At 42.9% G+C, this 26,309-nt stretch overlaps 1 protein-coding gene and 1 long non-coding RNA gene across 2 annotated transcripts in view; one reads left to right on the top strand and one right to left on the bottom strand.

Moving 5' to 3' along the window:
* LOC126952934 (uncharacterized) overlaps positions 1-10,524 on the bottom strand; it is a 132,338-nt gene extending 121,814 nt beyond the window's left edge. The window contains exons 1-2 of the long non-coding RNA XR_007725077.1: positions 9,716-10,524; positions 9,424-9,572 (exon numbers count right to left, since the gene is read on the bottom strand). This is a non-coding gene — a long non-coding RNA (uncharacterized LOC126952934). The remainder of the gene's footprint in view (positions 1-9,423; positions 9,573-9,715) is intronic.
* Positions 1-26,309, top strand: part of AKIRIN2 (akirin 2) — a 149,597-nt gene that overhangs the window by 35,568 nt on the left and 87,720 nt on the right. The gene's annotated exons all lie outside the window — the stretch shown is intronic.

Here is a 26,309-nt window from a genome sequence, read left to right as displayed (position 1 = left end):
CTAGCATCCTCTCTTATACTAGCATCCTCTCTTCACTTGCACATGCATGGGCCAAACATAGCTGCCCACATCTGATTTGTTTTTCCAAAACAAACAAAAAATTATAGTGACAACAATGAAATTTTGTTGACATTTTTGCAAGTCCCTTTAGTGGCTTGCTTAATAAATGACAATTGAATCCCTACATCTGCTTCTACATTCAATCTGTTGTGATATATTATTTTGGTTGATGTATATAAAGAAAATCCAGTCTCACAGAGACATGTAGCTTAAAAAGAGTAAAGTATTTACGGATAATTTTTGATAATACACCAAAACTCAACACGTGGTAGTTTCTTAAAGTTTAATTGCAATGTGGAATCTGAATTCATATAAAAGAAATTGTCGGCCGGGCGCGGTGGCTCAAGCCTGTAATCCCAGCACTTTGGGAGGCCGAGATGGGCGGATCACGAGGTCAGGAGATCGAGACCATCCTGGCTAACACGGTGAAACCCCGTCTCTACTAAAAAATACAAAAAACTAGCCGGGCGCGGTGGCGGGCGCCTGTAGTCCCAGCTACTCCGGAGGCTGAGGCAGAATGGCGTGAACCCGGGAGGCGGAGCTTGCAGTGAGCTGAGATCCGGCCACTGCACTCCAGCCTGGGCGGCAGAGCGAGACTCCGTCTCAAAAAAAAAAAAAAAAAAAAAAAAGAAATTGTCTTTTTTACCATAATATTAAAATCCACTAGTCTGTCTTGCACTTTGATTAGATCTTTCACCTGCACATTTGTCATTCATAAAATATTGGTTCACTGAGTTACACATCTCATCTTCCTAATGTTGGCACATTTTATAAATATATTTCTTAAATCTCATTTGTTGATATCACCACTGATCCCATCAGAAAGGTCTTTAAGTATTGAAAAGCTAGCAGGCTCACAGCGACAGACACAACTTTTACAAAATGCTAGTTTTAATTTGGAAACACAAATTCTAACATTGGCACAAAAAAAAAATGTTGTTGGTTGTTTTTCTTGAAGTGACAGGATAGTTTGGTTCATTTTCAAGAAAATGTCTGCCAAATACCTGGGTTTGAGAAATCATAGTTTATGCAGTCAAGTAGTAATGGTACTCCTTGAAAAAAAGCCATTAGTTTTAGTTCACAATTCAAGCAATCACTTAGGTGGTTTTCCCAGACAATTGCCTACTTCAGCATGCAGTAGATATGCCGTATGCATTTTTTCCATTTCATCACACAGAATGTGAAAAAGACATGCACCCAAAAGTCAACTTTTAATGAAATTAATTATTTTTATTGCTTCATCAAGGACATTATTAAATAACACTAGCTTTTGCTTTTATTTTTTCCTTATTTTTTCTTACTGTGAGTGCATGGTAGTGAGGAATGTAACAACTACAGTAAGTACTATTGCCTTGATTCATGCTAAGATGCCAGCAGTATTCCCCATCACTGCTGTTATTCCATATGTGAAAAAGCACACTTTAAAAAAAAAAAAGGCAGCCAGGCATGATGACTCAAGCCTGTAAACCCAGCACTTTGGGAGGCCAAGGCGGGTAGATCACAAGGTCAGGCATTCGAGACCACCCTGGCCAACATGGTGTAAGCCTGTCTCTACTAAAAATAAAAAAATTAGCCGGGCATGGTGGTGGGCGCCTGTAATCCCAGCTACTCGGGAGGCTGAGGCAGGAGAATTGCTTGAACCCAGAAGGCAGAGGTTACAGTGAGCCAAGATGGCACCACTGCACTCCAGCCTGGGTGACAGAGCGAGACTTCATCTTAAAAACAAAAAGAAAAAAGAAAAAAAAAAGGCAAACATCCTCTTAGCATTGTTATCAAAATGGTTTTAACTTCTTGGACCCAATGAAAGAGTCTCGGGGTCCCCAAGGGACCACATTTTGAGAACTGAAATTCTAAACCATTCAAATTCAAGTTTCTGTTTTTGTTTTTGTTTTATTTGAGACAGGGCCTTGCTCCGTTGTCCAGACTGGAGTACAGTGGCACAATCCTGGCTCACTGCAGCCTCAACCTTCTGGGCTCAAGCAATCCTTTCACCTCAGCCTCCTGAGTAGCTGGGACTGCAGGCGTGCACCACCATATCTGGCTAAATTTTTATTTTTGTAGAGACACGGTCTCACTATGTTGCCCAAATTGGACAATTTAAGAGATTAATAAAATCCTTTGGTCCCAATTTCCATACCCAGATAGGAAAAATTTACATGGCCCAGCTTAGGTTAAGTGTCTGCCCCAGCCCTCAGTATGGACAAGTGTGTGATCATGTGGCCCACTGTCCACTTAACAAGGATTATGGGACCAGACACTTGGAAAAGGAGTGAACAAATCTGGCAGAGCCAAGATTCAGGATAGGGTGGGGTCAAGCACCTCCACGAGCTTAAAAAAGGGTTGGAATGACCAGGGAATTCAGCAGGAATAGATCTTGGAACCTTTCCAGAACACTATTAACAACTGAAGTGTGTTTACTTTTACAGATTCCAAAATGCTTTCACACGCATCACCTCATTTAATCCTTCCAACAGACCTGTGAGATAAGCATCGTTCCTACCACTCTACAAATACAGAAACAAAAGCTTAGACTGGGCTGGGGTGGCTCACTTTGCCCCCCAGCACTTTGGGAGGCCAAGGTGGGCAGATCGCCTGAGGTCAGGAGTTTGAGACCAGCCTGGCCAACATGGTGAAACCCCATCTCAACTAAAAGTACAAAAAAAAAATTAGCTGGGTGTGGTGGCAGGCGCCTATAATCCCAGCTACTCAGGAGGCTGAGACAGGAAAGTCGCTTGAACCTGGGAGGCAGAGGTTGCAGTGAGCCGAGACCGTGCCATTGCACTCCAGTCTGGACGAGAGTGAAACTCTGTCTCAAAAAAAAAAAAAAAAATAGAAATTAGATCTTTGGACTTTAAGCAAAGGACTCACTCACCTCCAGCACAGCTGTCTGCCAAGCTGCGGAAATTACACTCTAGGTGATCAACCGGTGCTCAAGAATTTGGAAGAAGCATCCTGTACCCAGTGAGGGTGGGGGTAAAAGAAGAAAGACTGAGGGCTCACTGCCTAGAAGTTAAAATTCAGAAAAGAGAATGGGGCCAGAGAGTCAGGGATTCCCCACTTTACTGAATTCTGGACAACTGGGTGCAGTGAGGACCCTGTGGTCTAACTCATGTGAGGTCACTCCACCAACTCTCACGGGTAAGGAGCCTTCATTCCATGCCATCGTCATTACCAGTAAAGTGCAACTTTATGTGAGAAAAGAACACTGCTTTTGAAGAATCAAGTGTGAAAGTGTTATTTTTCTATTAATTATCTAATGTGAATTATTGTGCTCAGACTAGGAACTAAAGCTTAGACTTTGTTACATTATTAACATTTTTTTTCTACAGTAGACCGGCTGGAGGGCCTCCCACATGAGAAAGAAATGTCCAGTCTAAACAGAGAAGCATCCATTTAGGGAGCCTGGCTTTGAACCTTTCCCTGACACAATCCAATTTCCCCTAACCCCTTTCACCCAGCATGGGTTTCTAGAATATTATTCCAAGTGTGCTGAGCCAAGAGGAAATGAAGATTAAAGTTAAGAAGGAAACCAACAGTTTGCTTTTAAAATACACAAGCAAAGTCTGGCTTCTCATAAGAGATCCAGGCTCTGAGTTCCAAAGCAAATACAGTGAAATACCACCATGGAAGGGAACTGATAATTTCCCAGAATTAGGGGTCCAATATGGGAATCACGAGCAACTTGTGAATGTTGAGATCTGAAATGTAGCTGGTCCAAATTGAGATTACACTGTACATGGAAGATACACATCAAATTTCGAAGACAGTACAAAAACAATGTAAAATACCTTATTAATAGTTTTACATTGATTACATGTTGAAATAATATTTTAGATATATTGAATTAAATAAAACATATTATTCAAGTCAAGTTCACCTATTTCATTTACATCTTTAACGCGGCTACTATATAATTTAAAATTCTGTATGTGTCTCATGTTATATTTCTGTCAACAGCACTTGCCTGTGGGGGTCAATTAAACAGCCCTGCTAACCCCTCCACATTCAGCAGTTCCTCATTTTTATTCAGAATCACATCATTTTGTTTTCTCATTAATTTTTAAATTCCTACTTACATTTTGATAAAAAGTAATTTTGAAGGGCAACTTAAATTTAGGCAAATCGAGATTAAAAAAATTAGAAGAGGGAAAAGAAAAGATCCAAAGCCCAAGATCTCTTGGTTTATTGAGAATGTTAAAAAAGAAAAAAAAAAAAAACCTGCTCATCTATTTCCCTCTCCTGATAAAGACAGGGATGTACTTACTCTACATGACAAATTGCTGTCCCTCCTAGAAAATAAATAATGTAATCATGATAGATTAGTTCCTATTTGACATTCATTAAAAATGAGTCTGTTGAATTTAAGATCTCCCACCACATATTAGCAGATGCTCAAAAAGCTAGAACGAATTACCAGCTAAATGCTATGACTTTGTGAAAATAAATCTCAGTAAGTTGTTACCCAGGGAATTAAATTACGGGAAACAGGGAGAATGGAAGGGAGATGAGGTGGGGGTTGTGATGGGAAGCTTTTAGTTGCTGTGCAACTACTCAGTCACATTCAAATATTTTAGAAAAGTTAAATGGTATTTGGGAAGTCTAGAGAAATTTTACGTCTTTGCCTCTAGCCTTAAACAAACCTTCACTTTAGCAGACTTGAAGGTTAGGATAAAGGTTAACAAAGAACCAGGCTATTCATTTGGTGACACTAGCTGGAATACAGAGCAATACCATAGAAACCCAAGGGTTGGGGAAATGCGGAGCAGTGGCAAAACTTGTTGCAATTCTCTACAGGATCATGAGATTGCACCTCCCAGGTTCCTACTCTCTCAAAGATGACCTTCCCCACGGCTCCCAGGAGTGACTCATTGCTTTCCGTTGAGCCTCTCCACCTCTCCACACTCATCAAGGGCTGAATACTCACTTTATTGAACAAAGCAGGAAAACATGAATCCAGATGGAAGTTCAAATCTTTATTAACCAATCCTCCCAGCTTTGCTTTTACCCATCCTTTATCCTGTCCCTGGAGAGGATTCCTCCTTTTTTATTGTTTCCTACTGCCTGCTGGATTTGCTCAAGGTATGTGAACTGCTGTGCAGTTTTCCCACCTGATCCATCTTTGGCAACCTCCAGGTAGCATTTTCCAGCACCATAACCCTTCTCCTCCTGCCTGTGTCTGTGATCCCTCCCCGCTCCCTGGGCAATGACCCTAGTTTGCAAGTTACTGCCTGTGAATGGGCTGGAGTTTTGTTAGGATGTTTTGAAATGATGAAACCAATCCCTCCCGCAAGGAAACTGACTCAGCAAAGATTATTACAAATGTCCCACATTTTACAATCATGGGAAAGGGAAATTAGAATTGAGATTCATTCAGAAGATCCCACTTGTCAGAATCATGCAACTGATTTTAAAATATTTTAAAGAAGCCATTAGCAAAATAAAAATACTCCTTAAATTTAAATGGGTATGGGCTACAAATATACTTAAATCTGTACAAACACAAATTTTAGCACCTAAACACATACTTTCAAAGTATGCTGCAAAATGTATATAATTAATCTTAACTCACGCTAAGATAAGGAAATCAGTATTAACAATCCTCCTACATTTTTCAAATGGAGAAACTTTGCCACAGTATGGTTTTACAAAGTGTCCAAAAGCACAGAGAACAAGCAAGAATTAGCCACGGTTGCTTATTGAGGGCCAACACCAGACAAAAGATTATGGAGGCAAAAAAAAAGAAAGAGGAAAAAAAGAGGGTCGGGGGACACACGGAAAAAAGAAAGAAACCACCCTGAAACCTAAACCGTTCCCTGGAGTAAACACGAGCCCAAAGTTTTCTTTCACAGAAAGCTCATCCTTGAAATAAGTGCAAAGAGTACATTCATACAAATGGACCAAATTGGACCAGTGGGTTCTAGAAGACATTCTTTCTCGCCTGAGAATACCCTGTCTTAGCCCACATTGTCTTTTGCAGAGCTTTCTTTCCTTCTTCCAAAACATTTTTCTCTTTTTACAGTTCTTTACTTGAATAGCTGTGGGAGACATTATAGGCTGGTAGCTAAGAACAGAAGAATCAGAAAACGGTGGGCTCAAAACCTGGTTCCACTGCTTACTAGCCATGCTTCATGAATGTGGAAAAATACTTAACCTTCTAAAATTGCTCCTTTATCTATAAAATGGGATGATAATGGCATCTACTTCTTAGGATTGCCGAAATGATTCAGCAACATAATATTCATAAAATGTTTAGCATGGTCCCTGATCTGTTCTCAATAAATGATAATAATTACCATAATTCTGTCTTAAAACAAGAAATTCCAGCTTCTCAGACAACAAGAAGGAGAGCAGCCAAAACATACACTGAAAGGTTTTAAGTGATTTTAAGAAATTCTGCCGGGCACGGTGGCTCATTCCTGTAATCCCAGCACTTTGGAAGGCCCAGGCAGGCGAATCACCTGAGGTCAGCAGTTCGAGACCAACCTGGCCAACATGGTGAAAACCCATCTCTACTAAAAATACAAATATCAGCCAGGCGTGGTGGCGGGCGCCTGTAGTTCCAGCTACTCTGGAGGCGGAGGCAGGAGAATGACTTGAACCCAGGAGGCAGAGGTTGCAGTGAGCTGAGATTGTGCCACTGCGCTCCAGCCTGGATGACAGAGTGAGATTCCATCTCAAAAAAAGAAAAAATTCTAAGTTGGTTTGCAAGTTTGGAACCATGTGAGAAATAGACATAGAAATCAGACAGATGGAGATCAGAACATCTGATCAGACATAGAATAGACATAGAAATCAGACAGATGGAGATCAGATCAATTTGGTTACCAGTAAGAGCGTGGATAATAGAACATGCCTTTAATGAATGGCCACAGCAGGCTTGTATGGCTTTACCTCTGACTTAAGACAAGGCCCACCACAAGCCTGTTCCTCAAGGGCAGGCCCCTTAAAACACAACAGAGAGCAGAATAGGCAGGCAGAAGAGAAGAGGCTGTGTAGAGCATGCTCAGTTTTTCCTTCCAGGGATGGAGAGAGGCCAAGAGTATAACTAACTGAAGTTCTTCCACAGGGAAAGATAAAGAGTAGAGAGAATGTTCTCACCCTACCCCATCCCCAACGAGAAAGTATTTTCTTATTGGGGTTGCTCTACAAAAAATGCCTTGACTCCCCTGTCCCGCCAAGACATCTTCCTGCCCTAGTGTTCTTTACTTGTCCCTTCTTCTCCCCCATAGTATGATTCTCCAGGTTTGTTCAGGTTCAGATCAACACTCCCATATTCTGCTCCTTGAATTCTGTCCTGATGCAGTAATAACATACAAAGATACTCATTTGCAAAGACTTTAATTTTCATAGTCCTTTGCTCCTCACAGTATGTCCTCACAACATAATGAGAGTAAAAATATACCAAAAAGACAGGAACCTGGAAAATATCGTATTCAGTCATCCAATCATTTCTGAGTACCCGATATGTGAATTTAGGGTGCTGTGAATGTGGCTGTGAACAAGACAAAATCCTGCCTTTTTCCCATGGGTCTTCCACTTCATGTGGGAGAAACAGGGAAGGCTGTCCAAAGAGGTTTATCTTCACCTGCATGGAATAAACCAAAGACCTAAGTTCCCTCCCACCTCTTCCACCAACTGCCTGTGTGACAAAGTTTCTCTAGGTCTTCATCAAATAAGGTGATAAAATTAGAAAAAGAGGCTGCTGATTCAAAGTTCTCAAAGGTTTCCCTCTTCCTTGGGTCTTTGCAAAGAGAGTCTCTTCCAGACAGTGGTGAGATCAAATACAAACATAGCTCACTTAGCAGGTGTCCGAGGCAGACACTGCTGGGAAACAAAGGAATCCACAAGTCAGATACCACTTACTTTTATTTTAAACAAAATTCCTTCAAGCTCAGTGATCCTTTTTCTAAAGCCAAAGCGGATGGTGCAGCAAATTGAAAGAAGAAACTATAGATGCAAGGACAGAAGGAAGAAGCGAAAAGTCATAATGGAAATGTCTAACTTAAATATTACTATAAAACCTTACCGGGTAGAAGAAAAACAGAAGGGGAAATATATGTTTTCAAGAAAATTAAAATTAGAAATGTTTGGTGCTTTAAGGAGTAAATTTCTCTATTCTGGAATATTAATCTGTATTCCCTCATATGCAATTTACCCAGTGAATTTAAGGTTGATTTCTTTCCCAGAAGTTGCAAGCTCAAACGCTTCATGAGTCAAACAAGTAACAAATATGTAAAGTGGCTGAGGGGGTTCAAACTCAAAACACAAAAAAACTCAAACTCAGAGCTGTTTTAAAATTATCGAGGTCAGATTTGTGACCCCATCTTTTTTTTTTTTTTTTTTTTTTTTTTTGAGACAGTTTCGCTCTTGTTACCCAAGCTGGAGTGCAATGGCGTGATTTGGCTCACTGCAACCTCCACCTCTCGGGTTCAAGTGATTCTCCTGCCTCAGCCTCCCAAGTAGCTGGGATTTCAGGTGCATGCCACCACGCCTGGCTAATTTTTTGTATTTTTAGTACAAACGGGGTTTCACCATGTTGGCCAGCCTGGTCTCGAACTCCTGACCTCAGGTGATCTGCCCCCCCTTCGGCCTCCCAAAGTGCTGGGATTACAGGCATGAGCCACTGTGCCCAACCTTGTGACCCCTATCTTAATCAATGTTTAGGAGAGAGAAAGATACCCCCTGAACTTGACAGTAAGGTCACCCTCTGAGAGTGACCCTAGTAGGAATCAACACATAACAGATGAGATGAACCATAAATAGAAATCACCTGTCCTGTAATTGGTGTGTAAATGTATGGTTGAGAAGATCCACTCTCTCTAGTCTTAGTCAAGGTAACTAGGGTAAAGTCTCAGGAAGACAAGACTGATTGAAATTAACGAGGCAGGAAGGGAAATTGCTGGGTTGCCTTTCCTACAACCATTCCTTTCCTCTTCTTCACCGAACCTGCCTCCTATAAGAGGCTGTGAAAATGTTAGATACTGCCATTCACAGCCTCTCTTGCAGCTAAGAGTAAAAAGGTGATACTGTTCTAGCCAAGAAAACATGAGGGGAAATCTGCAGAGCACCATCTGGAAAATGTATTCTCTGTGATAATAATAACCACAAGAAGAAAGTTTATCCCTTTGCTATGCACAGAGATTAAGGGGGAAATGGAGACTCTTCAAAGAAAGCACAGGCAAAAACCACATAATTTGAACTTCAAAGGGTTATTACAAATCTATGTTTACTCTTGGAGAATGCCTTATAGATCAAAGGTTGTATCTAACTCTGTAAACACTCCAAATCAAACACTACAGAAAATTAAAAAATCATGAAACCAGGTTTGGAAAAAATAAAAATTCCAACAGAAAACTATCACACTCAGAAAAGAGTTGACAGTGAAGAGTTTGCTCTGGGACACTGAAGATCCCCAGAGAGGCCTAGAATCTTTATGGAGATGCTCCAGCTGAATTAGATATCCTGTTTACAGCAAATATTATGATGGATTTTGCAACTGCAGTTGATTATCTCTGTCAAAGTATTAGGTCAAAGCAAAATATAGTAAAATTTTAACCACTTCTTCAGCTTTCTCCACATGAAAAAGGAACAGCAAGAGACCATTCCAACGTAAGAGTCACCTGTTATTTGCCACTTCAGATCCTCTTAGCCTTACCTTTCTCTGTGGCCTCTGACCTCTTGTTCCAGCTCAGCCCATATTGTGGCAGCCAACTCTGTAAATTTCAACCAACTTCACTCAGTGTGTGCCAATAGCACCTCATTTCATGCACACCTCCGACATCCTGTCCTGCAGCTTTCCAGCTGATGCTGGGTATGAGACCCCATGGAACAAACAGTGTCTGCATATGTACATTCAGGGAGTGCAGGGGGATTAACACCCGCTGGAAAGATTCTTTGACCAAAGGGAAACAGGAGCCAACAAATAATTCTCCCTTTAACACATCGAAGGACTGTCCTGCAATTATATATATCCTTTTCAATAACATTTCCCCAAGATCAAGGGATCAGTTGCTCTTAACAGCCATCCTCCAATTGCATTTCCCTCCTTCCCTGCCTCACTCTACTTTTCTCTTATTCCTGATTCCTACTAGGGAATTGCACTCCCTAATAAAGTTGTAGCACATAAGCCTTCGCTTCAGGCACTGCTTTCTAAGCAACAAAAGCTCAGAATGTATTCGTTTTCTTATTAGTGTATAACAAACTACCACAAACTTTGTTGCAGAAAACAATCCCTGTTTATTAGTCAGGTCACAATTCTGTAGGTCAGTCTACCCCAGTGCAGTTGGGTTTATAGCTCAGGTTTACACAAGACTGAAATCAAGGTGTAGGCTGAGTTGTGTTCTCATCAGGAGTTCAGAATCCTCTTCCAAGCTCACCTGGTTTGCGCAGAATTCAATTCCTTGCAGTTGTAGGGCAGAGGTTCCCATTTCCTTGCTGGCTATCAGCTGGGGCCTGTTCTGAGCTCCCAGAGGCTACCTGCATTCTTTATCACAGGACCCCCTCATCTTCACAGCCAGCAATGGCACACTGAATCATTCTTATGCTTCAAATCTCTCCTATCCCAGCCAGGCACGGTGGCTCATGCCGGTTATCCCAGCACTTTGGGAGGCCAAAGTGGGTGGATCACCTGAGGTCAGGAGTTTGGGACCAGTCTGGCCAACATGGTGAAACTCTGTCTCTACCAAAGAAAAAATAAATAAATAATACAAAAAATTAGCCGTGCATGGTGGCAGATGCCTGTAATCCTAGCTACCCAGGAGACGGAGGCAGGAGAATCACTTGAACCTGGGAGGCAGAGGTTGCAGTGAGCAGAGATTGTACCATTGTACTATAGCCTGGGCAACAAGAGCAAACTCTGTCTCAAAAAAAAAAAAAAAAAAAAAAATCCCTCTTACCTCTTGATGTCTGACCCCTAGATCCAGATTTAAATGATTCACGTGATCAGTTCAGAACCACCTGGATAATCATCCTATCTGAAGCTCCACTGACTTGGAATTCTAATCACGTTAGCAAAATCCCTTTGGCCATATAATGTAACATACACCCTCACCCTTGAAGGGAAGAGGATTATACAAAAGCAAGAGTCATTGGGGATCATCTTAGAATCCTGCCTATCAGACAGTTGGTATCAAGGGGTGACCCTTGAGAGCAAACCCTTAGGATGAGATTTTGGTGCTAGATTACTCAGAGATCTGAAAGCAATAGGGTTTCTAGTATTAGTGGTAAGTGAGGTGGAAGTTCCCAGCACGCAATGATAGTGCAAGAACTGTCTTTCACCTGAAATTAATTGATATTAGGTGGCGCTAGAAGGTGAGGCAATGAGATATGCAATGGCTGTGGTACTTAAAAAGTATGGGAGCAGTTATGACTGAAAATTGTGGAATGGCCTTACTGCTATTAACAGAATCAAAAGCCTTGAAAAAAGAAAATGATAGACTCAGGACAAACTACTACCAATTCAAAGCTTGCTTTGAAAGCCAGAGGGCCACTGAGATAATTTTAAAAATACGTTTATCTCCTGTCACCAAAGGGCAAAGCTGCTAGGGAGACAAGCGCTGTGCCTCATTCTTAGTGGTAGCGGGTGTGAGGTGCAACCTCTCATTTTTTATCTTGGAAGGGATGACCTGGCATGCTCCAGACCACTGGATCCCTACAAACTTCACCAATGTAACAAGCCCCTGAATATTCATGAGATTTATCTCCCACTCTCTAGTACACATGATTCTACTAGGGCATTGGTACTTGCCACTCTTTGTTCCTCAGGTCCATTTAGTAAGATGCCATATGGTGATCTGATAATTGTCAACATGACTGAAGCCCCTATAATAGAAAGCAGAAGCATTTACATAGTTCTGGGCCAAGGACATGAATGTGTACTGCTGTTCTTCTCATGAAGGTGAATTACTTCGGATCTTTCCTTTTAAGGGGATTGAGAAGTATGAATTCACTAGATCAATAGCTGCTTGTCAAGTGCAAGAGAGCAGGTATAGTTGGGATTAATACCCAGTTAAGTCTATGGAAGTCTACGCTCTGTCATGATCCATCCAGATTTTGCAGGAAACATGCAGGTAAAATGAAAGGAGGAAATAACAGTAACCATAACAACTGTATCTTTTAGGTCTTTCATAGTGGTGCCAATCTCTGCAATTCCTTCTGGTATGCACTATGCTTCTGATTTATAATCTTATCTGATGGGGCACAACAGTGGGGAGGAGTAGTTTCAGAAGCTTCCACTTGGCCTTTTTAAAATTCTAATGGCCCAAACTCTACTGATTAGGGAACAACTATGAGGATTCTTCTAGTGCTAGGTATATCTCTAATGCCCTCAGGAACTGAGAAATAACAAGATCGGGTCACAGACCCATTGGACCCACTATAAGATAGATATGGGCCAGAAGTCCATTTAACACATGGTCCCTAAAATCACACACACTATCTGGAGGTGCATGACAGAGTCTGGGGTTCCCTGGTGTCAGTGTCCACCTAAATCTCTTGTCTAAAAATATTTGAATCTGAGTCTTCTCTTTTTCCCAGTGTAGTTACTCTGACAAATGTCTACAGGTGTTTCCCCAAAATGAATGAGGGAAATATTTACCTATCCACTTGTGTTATAAAGTCCTTCCACAAAAAGACTAGTTCTCCCCTTCAAACAAAGGGATCTGGATCTCTGAGTTACTTAAATCTAGCAACAGGGTGAAGGACCATAGTTATCTTTTGCAGTGCCTAAAATTAGCCTTCTACTTAACAGCTTTCTTTTTTTTAGATTAGCAAGTTGAATTACATCCTAATTAGCTATCTATCTCATTCCTAGGAACACTATGATTTATTAGGCAATCACTAGAGAAATCTGCAAGCTAGGGTGCCCTGTTTGCCACACTAGTCTTGTTTTCTTTTGATGGTTCTCTTTTTCCTCCTGATAGCTAAGTACCAACATCTGACCTCTACCATTCTGGAATACCATCATCCCCATTTTGATACTATAAGATACAATTCCATGGCAATATGGCCTACAGAAGAGGACCACCACTGAGTTTCTCCAAGACAGGTCTCCTGTAACTGATGAATTCCTTACTGCCTTAATGAAGGGAATCTTCTCAGAGCCCTCAGGGCAACATAATCAGAGGATGAATGTTCAGCTTTTCCCCTGATCTTCTGAAGATACACTCCTCAGTGTCATACCAAGGAAGTTCGGTGTCTTCACCAAATCTTCATCGGTCCTTCAGTTCATTATTGTATCCAGCTTTGGTTCAGGGAATCAAACAGATTATTTAGATGGCCTTACATGTCCTTTGCCAGGCCTGGTGGCTCATGGCTGTAATCCCAGCACTTTGGGAGGCTGAAGTGGGCAGATCACTTGAGGTCAGGAGTTCAATACCAGCCTAGCCAACATGGTGAAACCCTGTCTTCACTAAAAATACAAAAGTTAGTCAGGCATGGTGGCACGTGCCTGTAGTCCCAGCTACTTGGGAGGCTGAGGCAGGATAGTCGCTTGAACCCAGGAGGGGAGGCTGCATGAGCTGAGATTGTACCACTGCACTCCAGTCTGAGCAACAAAGAGAGGCTCCGTCTTTTTTTAAAAAAAAAAAAAAAAAGTGACCTTACATGTCCTTCAAATAACATTGAATCCCCAAGTTTATAAGTTCCCAGTAAACCCTACCCTATCCGGACTTATATTCTGCTCTCCATGGCCCAATTCCCTCAAGATTTACTCCCTCATGTTCCTCTAGTCCCTGCTCATACATATTAATCAGATACAGAAATTCCTCCAGTGCATATTTTTCTCCTGGAGCAAGAACTCTGCATCTCTGTTTGAGCTGTGCTGACACCTGACCCTTGTTACTGACCCACAGGCAATGAGAGGTAGCAGGGGTGGCTCTTGAGAAAAGGCACCTGCCTCAGGCAAGCTCAGTACATAGTCTCTAAGCAAGTGGCGGCTCCTCTCCTTAGCAATGAGAAAGGAGTTTTTTTTTCTTTTTGGTTTTTTTTTTTTTTTTTACCATCCCAAAAGTTTAAGAGGATTTGAAAGATTCAAGATTCTCAGGCTTGGGCACCCAAATATTCCTATCCTAGATATCAGGGTTGCACTCGTTGCCTATCAGAATCCCGACTTTGACATGAGAGACCAGGCAAAGCTGCAGGCAGAATTGCCAAAGTTACAATTCTGCCTTCCTTACAGTTAAATCCTAGTCCTAATATTCAACAGTCTTCCCTGCAACTACAGAAGATTAGTCTCCTTAAATTCTACCATGGAAGTCTTCTGTCCCACACCTGTGTTTTCCCTTTCTGAAGGTCTCCAAAGCAATCCATAAAAGCCACACAACTTCACAGTCTTTATAATTCTCACTGTTCCTGTACCATTCAAGTGAATAACAACCATGTAACTTAGTGCTTCTCCTTCCACTGATATCTCATCCCAATTTACCATAAATAAGTTTTAGTAATTTTGATGTGATCACATGCCAGGATTTATCACCATCCACATAATACCTGTAATGGGGTTTTTATTGCCATCTGACCAGTGAGTGACCCAGCTCTAAATTCCCATGATGACAGCTTGCTTTCTAGTGTCATTTCTGATACTGTCTCACCCCCGGTTTGCCTGAGACTTGGACCCAAAACAAAGTCTGGGTGCAGGTGGTTATTTGGGAAGTGATCCCAATGAGCAGGATTGAGGAGCAAGAGGGTGAAATCGCCCAAGATGCATCTCAGAACTGTTTGCCAGGTACAAAAGATGGAAGCTTTTGTTCATTGGCTCCCATCCCCAACTGGTCAGAGATGACCTCATGAATATTAACTCCCTTGAACTTCTTGTTTACCCTGCATGAGTGTCCAGAAATTCTGTGGATACCACCACTCAGTGTTAGAGAAGCTCTAGGGCAGGAACCAGAGGCTAAAATAAGGCACTATCAGAATAAGACTGCATGCAGCTAGTCTAAACCTATGAGAACTAATCACCAAAGCAATGCCTAGAGTAAGAGGTGGGGCCAAAAGGATGTAAGATGCACACAAGAAGTGTTCAAAATTATTATATTTGATAAACTCAAGCCAAGGTGATTCAGACCAAAAATACTTATGTGTGGGGCTGGACATGGTGGCTCACACCTGTAATCCCAGCACTTTGGGAGGCCTGGCGGGAGGACTGCTTGAGTTCAAGAGCTCAAGACCAGCCTAGACAACATAATGAGACTCCGTTTCTACCAAAAAAAAAAAAAAAAGAAAAGAAAAATAGCCAGACATGGTGGCATGTGCCTATAGTCCCAGCTATTCAGGAAGCTGTGGTGGGAGGATTGCTTGAGTCCAGGATGTCCAGGCTGCAGTGAGTTGTGATCACCCCATTACACTCCAGCCTGGGTGACGGAGAGAGACCCTGTCTCAAAAAGAAAAGAAAACGAAAAAAAAAATACTTGTGTGTGTAAGAATGCTGAATCCTAGCCGGGTGCAGTAGCTCACGCCTGTAATCCCAGCACTTTGGGAGGCCGAGGTAGGCAGATCACAATGTCAGGAGTTCAAGACCAGCCTGGCCAGCATGGTGAAACCCCCAACTCTACTAAAAATACAAAAATTAGCCAGGCGTGTTGTTGCGTGCCTGCAGTCCCAGCTACTCAGGAGGCTGAGGCAGAATTGCTTGAACCCGGGAGACAAAGGTTACAGTTAGCCGAGATGGTGCCACTGCACTACAGCCTGGGTGACAGAGTGCCACTCCGTCACCACCCCTCGACTAAAAAAAGAAAGAAAGAAAGAAAAATACCAGAAAACTCACTAGCTTCTTTTCGCTATTTTTGAAAACACTTGAAAATGCTGAAATGTCTTACCTCATAGAAGCAAGCTTTAGGAGACGGGAATGAGAGGTGACAGCATGCTAGCAGCCCTCACTCTCGGAGCCTCCTCGGCCTCGGCATCCACTCTGGCAGCGCTTGAGGAGCCCTTCAGCCCACCAAGGCACTGTGGGAGCTCCTCTCTGGGTAGGCCAAGGCTGGAGCCGGCTCCCTCTGCTTACCGTGAGGGGCGGAGGGAGAGGTGCGGGCGCGCTGCGTGCGGCGCTCGCGGGTCAGCGTGAGTTCCGGGTGGGCATGGGCTCAGCGGCCCCGCACTCGGAGCAGACAGCCGACACCGCCGGCGGGGCAGTGAGGAGCTTAGCACCCGGGCCAGCAGCTGCAGAGGGTGCCCCGGGTCCCCCAGCAATGCCAGCCGGCCAGCACTGCACTCCATTTCTTGCTGGGCCTCAGCTGCCTCCCAACGGGGCAGGGCTCGGGTCCTGCAGCCCGCCACGTCTGTCCGAGCCTCCCCTCTGCCTTGGGCTCCTGCCCAGCCCGAGCCCCGCGACCAGCGCCGCCCCCTGTGCTGCGGAGCCGGGTATCATTGACAGCCCAAGGGTTGAGGAGTGCGGGCGCGCAGCAGCGCGGGACTGGGGGGCAGCTCCCCCTGCAACCCCCTTGAGGCATCCACTAGGTGAAGCCAGCTGGGCTCCTGAGTCTAGTGGGGACTTGGAGAACCTTTTTGTCTAGCTAAGGGATTGTAAATACACCAATCAGCACCCTATGTCTAGCTCAAGGTTTGTAAATACACCAATCAGTACTCTGTGTCTAGCTCAGGGTTTATAAATACACCAATCAGTACTCTGTATCTAGCTAAGCTAGTGGGGACTTGGAGAACTTTTCTGTCCAGCACTCTGTCTAGCTAAAGGATTGTAAATGCACCAATCAGTACTCTGTGTCTAGCTCAGGGTTTGTAAATACACCAATCAGCACTCTGTCAAAAGGGACCAATCAGCTCTCTGTAAAATGGACCAATCAGCAGGATGTGGGTGGAGTCAGATAAGGGAATAAACGCAGGCTGCCAGAGCCAGCAGTGGGTCACCTGCTACACTGTGGAAGCTTTGTTCTTTTGCTCTGCAATAAATCTTACTGCTACTCTCTCTTTTCGTTTATTCTGCGTTTATGAGCTGTAATACTGTGAAGGTCTGCAGTTTCATTCTTGAAGTCAGTGAGACCACGAACCCACCAGAAGAAACTGCAGCCACAAATGAACATCTGAAGGAACAGACTCCAGACACACTATCTTTAAGAACTGTAACACTCACTGTGAGGGTCTGCAGCTTCATTCTTGAAGTCAGCGGGACCAAGAACCCACCAATTCTGGACACAGAGAGAAGTCCAGTATGTTATTGTAGTTTTAAAACTATCTACAGCTGGGTGTAGCAGCACATGCCTAGTCCCAGCTATTCAAGAAGCTGAGGTGGGAGGATCACCTGAGCCCAGGGAGTCGAGGGTACAGTAAGTCGTGATGGCACCACTGCACTCCAGCCTGAGTGACAGATTGTCTCAATTTAAAAAATAAAAAAAGCCAGGTGCGGTGGCTCAATCCTGTAATCCCAGCACTGTGGGAGGCCAAGGCAGGCGGATCACTTGAAGTAAGGCGTTTGAGATCAGCATGGTGTTTCAGATGGTGAAACCCCATCTCTGCTAATAATACAAAAGAAATAGCGGGGTGTGGTGGTAGGCACCTGTAATCCCAGCTACTTTGGAGACTGAGGCAGGAGAATCGCTTAAACCTGGGAGGCAGAGTTTGCAGTGAGCCAAGATAGTGCCCCTGTGCTCCAGCTTGGGCAACACAGCAAGACTTTATCTCAAAAAATAAATTAATTAATTAAATAATTAAATAAAACTATGTACATGTGCTTACTTTGTAAAAAATAAAAATTCAGTTTTAAACAAAGGCAGTTCCTAAATAATAATAAAACTATGTCGATACTACTGAATTCCCCTTTTTGACTCTGACCAATAAGAGGGAAAAATGCCCAGATACACTCTGGAGTCTGTTGAGACTTAGAAACAGGGCCCTACCTGCCGTGGCTTCCATTTCAGAATCATTGCCCAAGGCCTTGGCAACTGCGTGTGGCTGGCTGAATGCTTTAACTCAGCATCAAGCTCCAGTTGGCTCCAAATGTTTGTTCATCTTTGAGAGACCCCAGTATATATGAAACTAAATTCACAAGGCCATCTTTTTTCCTCAAACATTAGTACGTTGTTGAAAGAATACATTAAACTACCACCTTTGTACTTAATTTAGGGAGACCATCCCAATATTTTGAGAAAAGTAAACATTAATTTAACTTGATCTGTGAAGTTATTAAAGATAAATTAAAACACAAACATAAAGCCACTGTCAGCTCTTTAAAGGTGGTGTGTCTCAAGCTGTTCTCTAGATATTCAGCCAAAAATTGGAAGTCTTATCTTACTTTAGGGTTAGATTTAAATGTTAGCACATTCAGAGAAAAGCACACAGTCCAATTTTCCTGGACAATCCTCAGGAAGACTCTCAGGAAATTTTACAGAGACAGGTGTTGCTCCATTGTTGGAACAGATTGTTGTCTCTTGAGTGGAGCACTGAATGAAATAACTGACCTGCATTTGGGGTTGTAAAAATTAAATGTCTTTAGAAATAGAATTGTGCTCAGTTTGGTGAGATTTTCACTCTATGAGAAGCCCTCGGGTACTGAGCCGAGCTAAGGAATGGCTTATTCACGTGCTCCCTGGAAGGAATGGTGGGTAGATTCTCCCATACTATTCAAAGAATATTTCTCTTTCTTTTTGTGGAATATCTAAGGTACACAATTAAATGCATATATGATACAAAATAAGTGCAATTTTGAATGAAATGAGAGATAACCTAAACAGGTACAGTAGAAATACATTTTCACAGTACAACAGTCTAGATGTGCAAAGATATAATTTTCCTTGTCTATGGCTGGAATTAATTTTAGCTCTCAAGATCCCATTGTCTCTGAGAGCAGAAAACTTAGTTGTATCCATTTCGGGGACTCAAGTCACTTCCATCTTAAAGATGTCATCTTTTAAGATTCTCTTCCTGGCTGGGAATGGTGGCTCACGCCTGTAATCCCAACACTTTGGGAGGCCAAGGTGGGAGGATCAGTTGAGGTCAGGAGTTTGAGACCAGCCTGGCCAACATGGTGAAACCCAGTCTCTACTTAAAAAAAAAAGAAAAAAAAAATTACAAAAATTAGCCAGGAGTAGTGGTGCATGCCTGTAATCCCAGCTACTCAGGAGGCTGAGGCAGGAGGATCACTTGAACCTGGGAGGTGGAGGTTGCAGTGAGCTGCGATCGTGCCACTGCACTCCAGCCTGGGCAACAAAGCAAGCCTCTGTCTCAAAAAAAAAAAAAAAAAAAAAATTATTTTTCTTCCACTTTTTTTTAACCTCCTTTTCTTCCCAGACTAATCTAAATTCCAGGGGGGTTACATATCATCCTAGCATCAGGGGAGCATTGTTCCATGTGTTATGTCCCTCTTCACCAGCTTTCCTGAGGTGTGGCTTGAGCAGCAGCCTCTGTCTCTGTTATGTTTATGGTCAAGGTCAGGTTTAGATAATCTGTGCTTTTTGCTGCTTGGGTGCTCCAGGACTGCTTGGAGACTGTGTGGTCTTTCTCTCTTTGTCTCACAATGGCACTGCTGATCCTCCACCCTAAATAATCTCTATCTCTTTATTGATATTCTATACTTGGTGAGACATCATTATCATACTTTACTATAGTTATTTGAACATATTTTAAAGTAGGTGGTTTAGATCATGCCCACCCAGGGATGCAAAAAAAAAAAAAAAAAAAAATCGCTGATTTAAAGTTTTTAGTAAGTCCTGTGCCTGAGCTTCTTCAGGGAGCATTTCTGTTGATTACTTTTTTTTTTCCTGTGTTTGGGCCATACTTTTTATTTGAAAGTCTAGAAATATTTGTTAACCGCTAAACTAGACATACAAAATACAAATAAAACAAAATATAAATTTAAAATGTGGTAATTCTGGAAATTAGATTCTTTGCCGTGTTCAGGATTTATTGTTGCTGGTTTCTATTTCCTGTTGTTTAGTGACTTTTAAGAAATAATTTTTTAATATTTGTATTCTTGAGGCTGGGCGCGATGCCTCACACCTGTAATCCCAGCCCTTTGGGAGGCCAAGGCGGGTGGATCATCTGAGGTCAGGAGTTCGAGACCAGCCTAGCCAACATGATGAAACCCCGTCTCTACTAAAAGTATAAAACATTAGCTGGGCGTGGTGGCTGGCACCTGTAGTCCTAGCTACTCAGGCGGCTGAGGCAGGAGAATCACTTGAACCTGGGAGCCAGAGGATGCAGTGAGCCAAGATCATGCCACTGCACTCCAGTCTGGGGGAAAGGGTGAGACTCTGTCTCAAAAAAATAAAATAAAATAAAATTTGTATTCTTTTTTATGTATAGCTGGTAAGTCTCTGCTCAGTTAGCTTAGTGTTCATCTAGTGATTGGACAGAGATGTTCTTAAACTTTTGGAATGGATACTTCTCCCAGTCTTTGCTGAGGGGCTCTGTGTGCATGTTGAGGCATGCCTTCAATATTTAGCCAGACAGCTGACAACTTTGCCTTAGGCTTCACTTTCTGTAGAGCCTCAAGGTCAGCCAGAGGTGACAGCTTAAGGTTTTCTCAGGTCTTTCCCAAGCATACACACAGCTCTTGTTAGCAGCAGCAAATCCATATGAATCTGCAGCACCTCAATTCTTGCCTCCTCAGACGAAATAATTCACCTGAGGGTATAAGGCAGACCAAGGCAAGTTTTAGAGCAGGAGTGACAGTGAACGTTTATTTAAAAGTTTTAGAGCAGGAAAAAAAAAAGGAGGACAAGCAGGAGACTTCAGAGATCCAAGTGTACTGTTTGACCTTTGACTTGGGGTTTGTACGTTGGCATGCTTCTGGGGTTTTGCATCTCTTCTCCCTAGATTTTTCCTTAGTGTGGGCTGCCTGCACGTGCAGTGGCCTGCCGGCACTTGGGAGGGGCCGCATGCGCAGTGTCTTTACTAAAGTTGTGCACATGCTTATTTGAGGCATTTTTTCCTTATTAGTCAAGTGTTCCTAAAGGAAAGTGATATACCAGTTAAACTTCATCATTTTGCCCCTTAGTGCACATGCTTGAGCCTACTCGCCCAGCTCCTGAGATCTTATCAGGAAGCTGCTGATCACCAGTTTCAGGTGTTTTGTGTCTGTTGGGATCCGGCCTTTCCCTGGCACTAGCTGCAACCAATTATTATTTTAGACAGTTCAACAACTACCTGACCATCACCTGATGGTTGCCTGACATTCCTGGTGGGGTGGGAGGCCCACCCTGCCTTGCTCATGTCTGCCTAGCTACCTACTCTAAAACTCTTAGCATGCACAGAGCCCTACATATGCGCATGACCTTCTAAATTCCCCAGAAATATGCTAGGGCTTTTCAAAATCCCTGTAAACATCTCACTCCTCAGTTTTTCCTTTTAAGCTTTTTGTTTAACCTATTGTTTGCCCCAGCTGTTATCCATTACCTCAGGCAGCCAAATAGCTAAACAATCACGTTTAAATATTTTCAACAAAACCCCATCTCAGGGGGAAAAGGTCTTCTGTAGTGTCCCTGGATCAGCCCCAAGTTAGGTTAAATAAAGACAGTCTTGTAAATAGGTCTTCAAGAGAACCATCAGACGGATCAGATAACGACAATTTTCTTTGAATGAGGCATTAAAGGCGCTGGGACCCTGTTCTGCCCACTCCAATGGCTACCACACTGCTGGTTTTCACTGTGATTGTGAACTCTTGGTTTTTAGGCTGCCATGGGCTGGAGAATAGAGGATGGGAACAGAGCAAGTTAAAATGCCCCAAATCTCACTATTCTAATTGAGATTTAGCTGTTTTCTACTAAGAAACTTCTACTAAGTTCTCTATTATTTACCTGAATAAATGTCCCTGGATAGCTGAAAACCTTTGATTAATTTTCAGAGTTTGAGAAAAATTTATTCTGACAATCTTTTTTAGTTTTCTTGCTGCCTTGACAGAGGAAAGAATTTTCATAGGCCCTCCCTTCACCATTTTCTCTGATGTTGCCCTGTTACAGACTTTTGACTTAATAGGTTTTTAAATACAGACTTTTAAAACCGTTTTAAAATGCAAAGCTAAGCAATGACTATTTTGTTTTCAGGTATGACTGCTCTCTATCAGGATAATAATAACAGTAATAATAAAATATGTTGACAGCCATGTGCCAAGCACCATTCCAGTAATTTTACATGTATTATCTCGGTTCACCTTCAAAATAACTCTATTACATAAACACTTTTTTTTTTTTTTTGAGACAAGGTCTCACTCTGTTGCCCAGGCTGGAATGCAGTGGCACAATCACCACTCGCTGCAGCCTTGACCTCCCAGGCTCAACTGATCCTCCCACCTCAGCTCCTGAGTAGCTGGGACTACAGGCACAGCTCACCATACCTGGCCAATTTTTAAATTTTTTGTAGAGACAAGGTTGCACTATACGGCCCAGGCTGGTCTTGAACTCCTGGGCTCAAGTGATCCTCCCACCGCAGCCCCTCAAGGTGCTGGAATTACAGATGTGAGCCACCAAGCCTGATCAACAGATACTACTTTATACCAGTTTACAAATAGTGAAAATGTGGCATACAGAGTTTAAGAAACTTCCTTAAGATCAATAAGAACCAGCCGGGCATGATGGCTCACGCCTGTAATCCCAGCACTTTGGGAGGCCGAGGCGGGCAGATCATGAAGTCAGGAGATCAAGACCATCCTGGCTAACCCGGTGAAACCCTGTTTCTACTAAAACTACAAAAAAAAAAAAAAGTAATTAGCCAGGCCTGGTGGTGGGCACCTGTAGTCCCAGCTACTTGGGAGGTCGATAGGAGAATCGCTTGAACCTGGGAGGTGGAGGTTGCAGTTAGCCAAGATCACGCCACTGCACTCCAGCCTAGGAGACGGGGCAAGACTCCATCTCGAAAAAAGAAACATCAACAAGAACTAAGTGGTGGAGATGTAATTTGAGCCCAGGCTGTCTGGCTCTAGAATCAAGAACTGTGAGGTAACATGAAATTAGGAGTTACCAAAATGAAAAATACCTGTTAATATTTTAAAAACATTAACCGACTATATAGATTTTTATTTTATTGAACTCTAGATTACTTTAAGAGTAAGAGCATTTATGCCAGATGCTTCTTGATTATCATAATGCCAAATAATTGTCATATCTTTGACAAAAGCAAATTATTAAATATATAAACAAAAATTATTGAAATTACAGTTTCATTACAACTTTTGGCCAGGCGTGGTGGTTTGCACCTGTAGTCCCAGCACTTTGGGAGGCCAAGGCAGGTGGATCACCTGAGGTCAGGAGTTCGAAACCAGCCTGGCCAACATGGTGAAATCCTGTCTCTACTAAAAATACAAAAATTAGGCCTGGCGCGGTGGCTCAAGCCTGCAATCCCAGCACTTTGGGAGGCCGAGACGGGCGGATCACGAGGTCAGGAGATCGAGACCATCCTGGCTAACACGGTGAAACCCAATCTCTACTAAAAAATACCAAAAAACTAGCCAGGCGAGGTGGCGGGCGCCTGTAGTCCCAGCTACTCGGGAGGCTGAGGAAGGAGAATGGTGTAAACCCGGGAGGCGGAGCTTGCAGTGAGCTGAGATCCGGCCACTGCACTCCAGCCCAGGCGACAGAGCGAGACTCCATCTCAAAAAAAGAATAAATAAAATACAAAAATTAGCTGGGCATGTTGGTATGTGCCTATAGTCCCAGCTACTCAGGAGGCTGAGGCAGAAGAATCGCTTGAACCTGGGAGACAGAGGTTGCAGTGAGCTGAGATTGTGCCAATGCACTCCAGCCTGGGCAACACAGCAAGACTCTATCTGAAAAAAAAAGAATTTTCATATAAGCAATTTTACAAATCAAAAACAAAATCCTTTACTGGGCAATAATTTCTGCCTTTTGTTTGAGCAAACATGATCACTATACCATTAAGATCTCTTCTGGTGCTGAAATCTTTTTGAGACATTTATTTAATTTGTTCACTTTCTTTTTTTTAATTTATTTTTAAATAGAGACAGGGTCTTGCTGTATTACCCGTACTGGTCTTGAACTTCTGGCCTCAAGCGATCATCCCACCTCGGCCTCCAAAGTGCTAGGATTACATGCCACCATGCCCGGCCCACTTTGAATTCAACAAAAATATCTGAGTGTTTACTTTGTACCAGACATTGAGGATGTGATAGTGAACAAGGCAGGTTCTGCCATCATGAAGCTCAGAGTGTAGTGGAGAAGACAGTCATGAAGTAGCAATAGGTGTGATTACTATTATGAAAGAGGAAGCACAGAGAATTATGGGATCATATAACAAGAGACCAGAGCTACCCTGAAAGACTGAAAAAGGCATCTTTGAGATGTGGTATTAAAATGAGACCTAAAGCATAGGGCAAGGTGACGGGAAGTCCAGGTAGTGAAGGCTAGAAATGCAGAAAGCTGTGGTTTGTTCAAGAACTGAGAGCAGCTTATGGTGGCCAGAAAACAAAAACTGACAGGGAAAGGCAGAAACGAGACAAAAGGACACAGCTGGAGGATCCTGTTTGTTTAAAAGCATTTGTTTAGATGGCTAAAAGTCCCCAAAGAACAACACACTATATTTATTATATACGTAACTACTCTTTGAGCACATCATTAAGAGGTCGCCCAATGGCAGCGCATGCATCTGCTTTCTGGCTGGCAGTTTCTAATGGATTGCTTGCATTCCTCAGTAAAGCTAAAATCTATCTAAAGGGAGGCCGGACGCGGTGGCTCATGCCTGTAATCCCAGCACTTTGGGAGGCTGAGGGGGACAGATCACAAGGTCAAGAGATTGAGATGATCCTGGTCAACATGGTGAAACCCCGTCTCTACTAAAAATACAAAAATTAGCCGGGCATGGTGTCGCATGCCTGTAGTCCCAGCTACTCAGGAGGCTGAGGCAGGAGAATCACTTGAACCCAGGAGGCAGAGGTTGTGGTGAGCTGAGATCGCGCCATTGCACTCCAGCCTAGGCAACAAGAGTGAAACCCCATCTCAAAAAAAAAAACGTGAAAGAGGGAAAGAGAGACAAGAAGAAACCATGCCTGGGGGCAACTATACAACTGAAGTTATTCCAAAGTTCTGTGTAACCAGATTGTCTTCCCTGGTCAGGTATTTTATAACAAACATGCTATCTATCATCTTCATGACAACCCTTTGAAGTATTACATGTCCCTCTTTAATATGAGAAAATCAGGCCAGGCTTGGTGCCTCACGCCTGTAATTCCAGCACTTTGGGAGGATAAGGCGGGCAGATCACTTGAGGCCAGTAGTTCACGACCAGCCTGGCCAACATGGCAAAACCTCGTCTCCACTAAAAAGACAAAAATTAGCTGGGCATAGTAGCAAACGCCTGTAATCCCAGCTACTTGGGAGGCTGAGGCGTGAGAATTGCTTGAACCCGGAATCCAGAGGTTGCAGTGAGCCAAGATAGCACCATGCACTCCAGCCTGGGCAAGAGAGCAAGACCTTATCTCAAGATAATAATAACAAGAGAAAATTCAAAGCTTGGGAAACTATAAATGGCTTCATTCATTTAACATGATCTTACTGACAAGTGCCTACTACGTGGCGGTTCATCAATGAACCTGAATCCATGGCACTTGTATTCTAGCAGGAATTTGTTCGAATTCACAAAGCTAATCAACTGAAACCAAGATTTTCTAGCCAGAAGGACTAGCTTTTCTCCATCTGTTGTACCACAGTGAACAATAAAGTGCTATCTTTTTCATAATAATTAGCCAGTCACGGGGGCTCACTTCTGTAATCTCAGCACTTTGGGAGGCCAAGGCGGGCAGATCACCTGAGGTCAGAAGTTCGAGACCAGCCTGACCACCATGGAGAAACCTCGTCTCTACCAAAAATACAAAATTAGCTGGGCGTGGTGGTGCATGCCTGTAATCCCAGCTACTCAGTTGGCTGAGGCAGGAGAATTGCTTGAACCCGGGAGGCAGAGGATGCAGCGAGCCGAGATAGTGCCATTGCACTCCAGCCTGGGTGACAGAGCGAGACTCCGTCTCAAAAAAAAAAAAAAAAAATATATATATATATATATATATATAGAGAGAGAGAGAGAGAGAGAGAGAGGGAGAAAGAGAGCGCCCCTGAATGGTTCACTAATGATGAATTACATTCTAAGGTTGATTCGACTAAGTTCTCTATTATTTACTGGTAATTGCAACATATACCTTGATTTCTCACTCTAGTTAACACTATAGGAAAGACATCCAATAAGACACTAGTTTACCCCCTTCGTTAGGTCGTTAAAACCATTCAGATCTTTTAAGTCTAAGATAAATCGATACTACATCCCAGCTGTGAACTGCTGCTACTTACTTCTTGGCTTCATCTCTC

Source organism: Macaca thibetana, chromosome 4, assembly GCF_024542745.1.
Source record: "Macaca thibetana thibetana isolate TM-01 chromosome 4, ASM2454274v1, whole genome shotgun sequence".
In the NCBI taxonomy this organism is placed as follows: domain Eukaryota; kingdom Metazoa; phylum Chordata; class Mammalia; order Primates; family Cercopithecidae; genus Macaca; species Macaca thibetana.
This window is presented reverse-complemented; position numbering and strand designations above follow the sequence as displayed.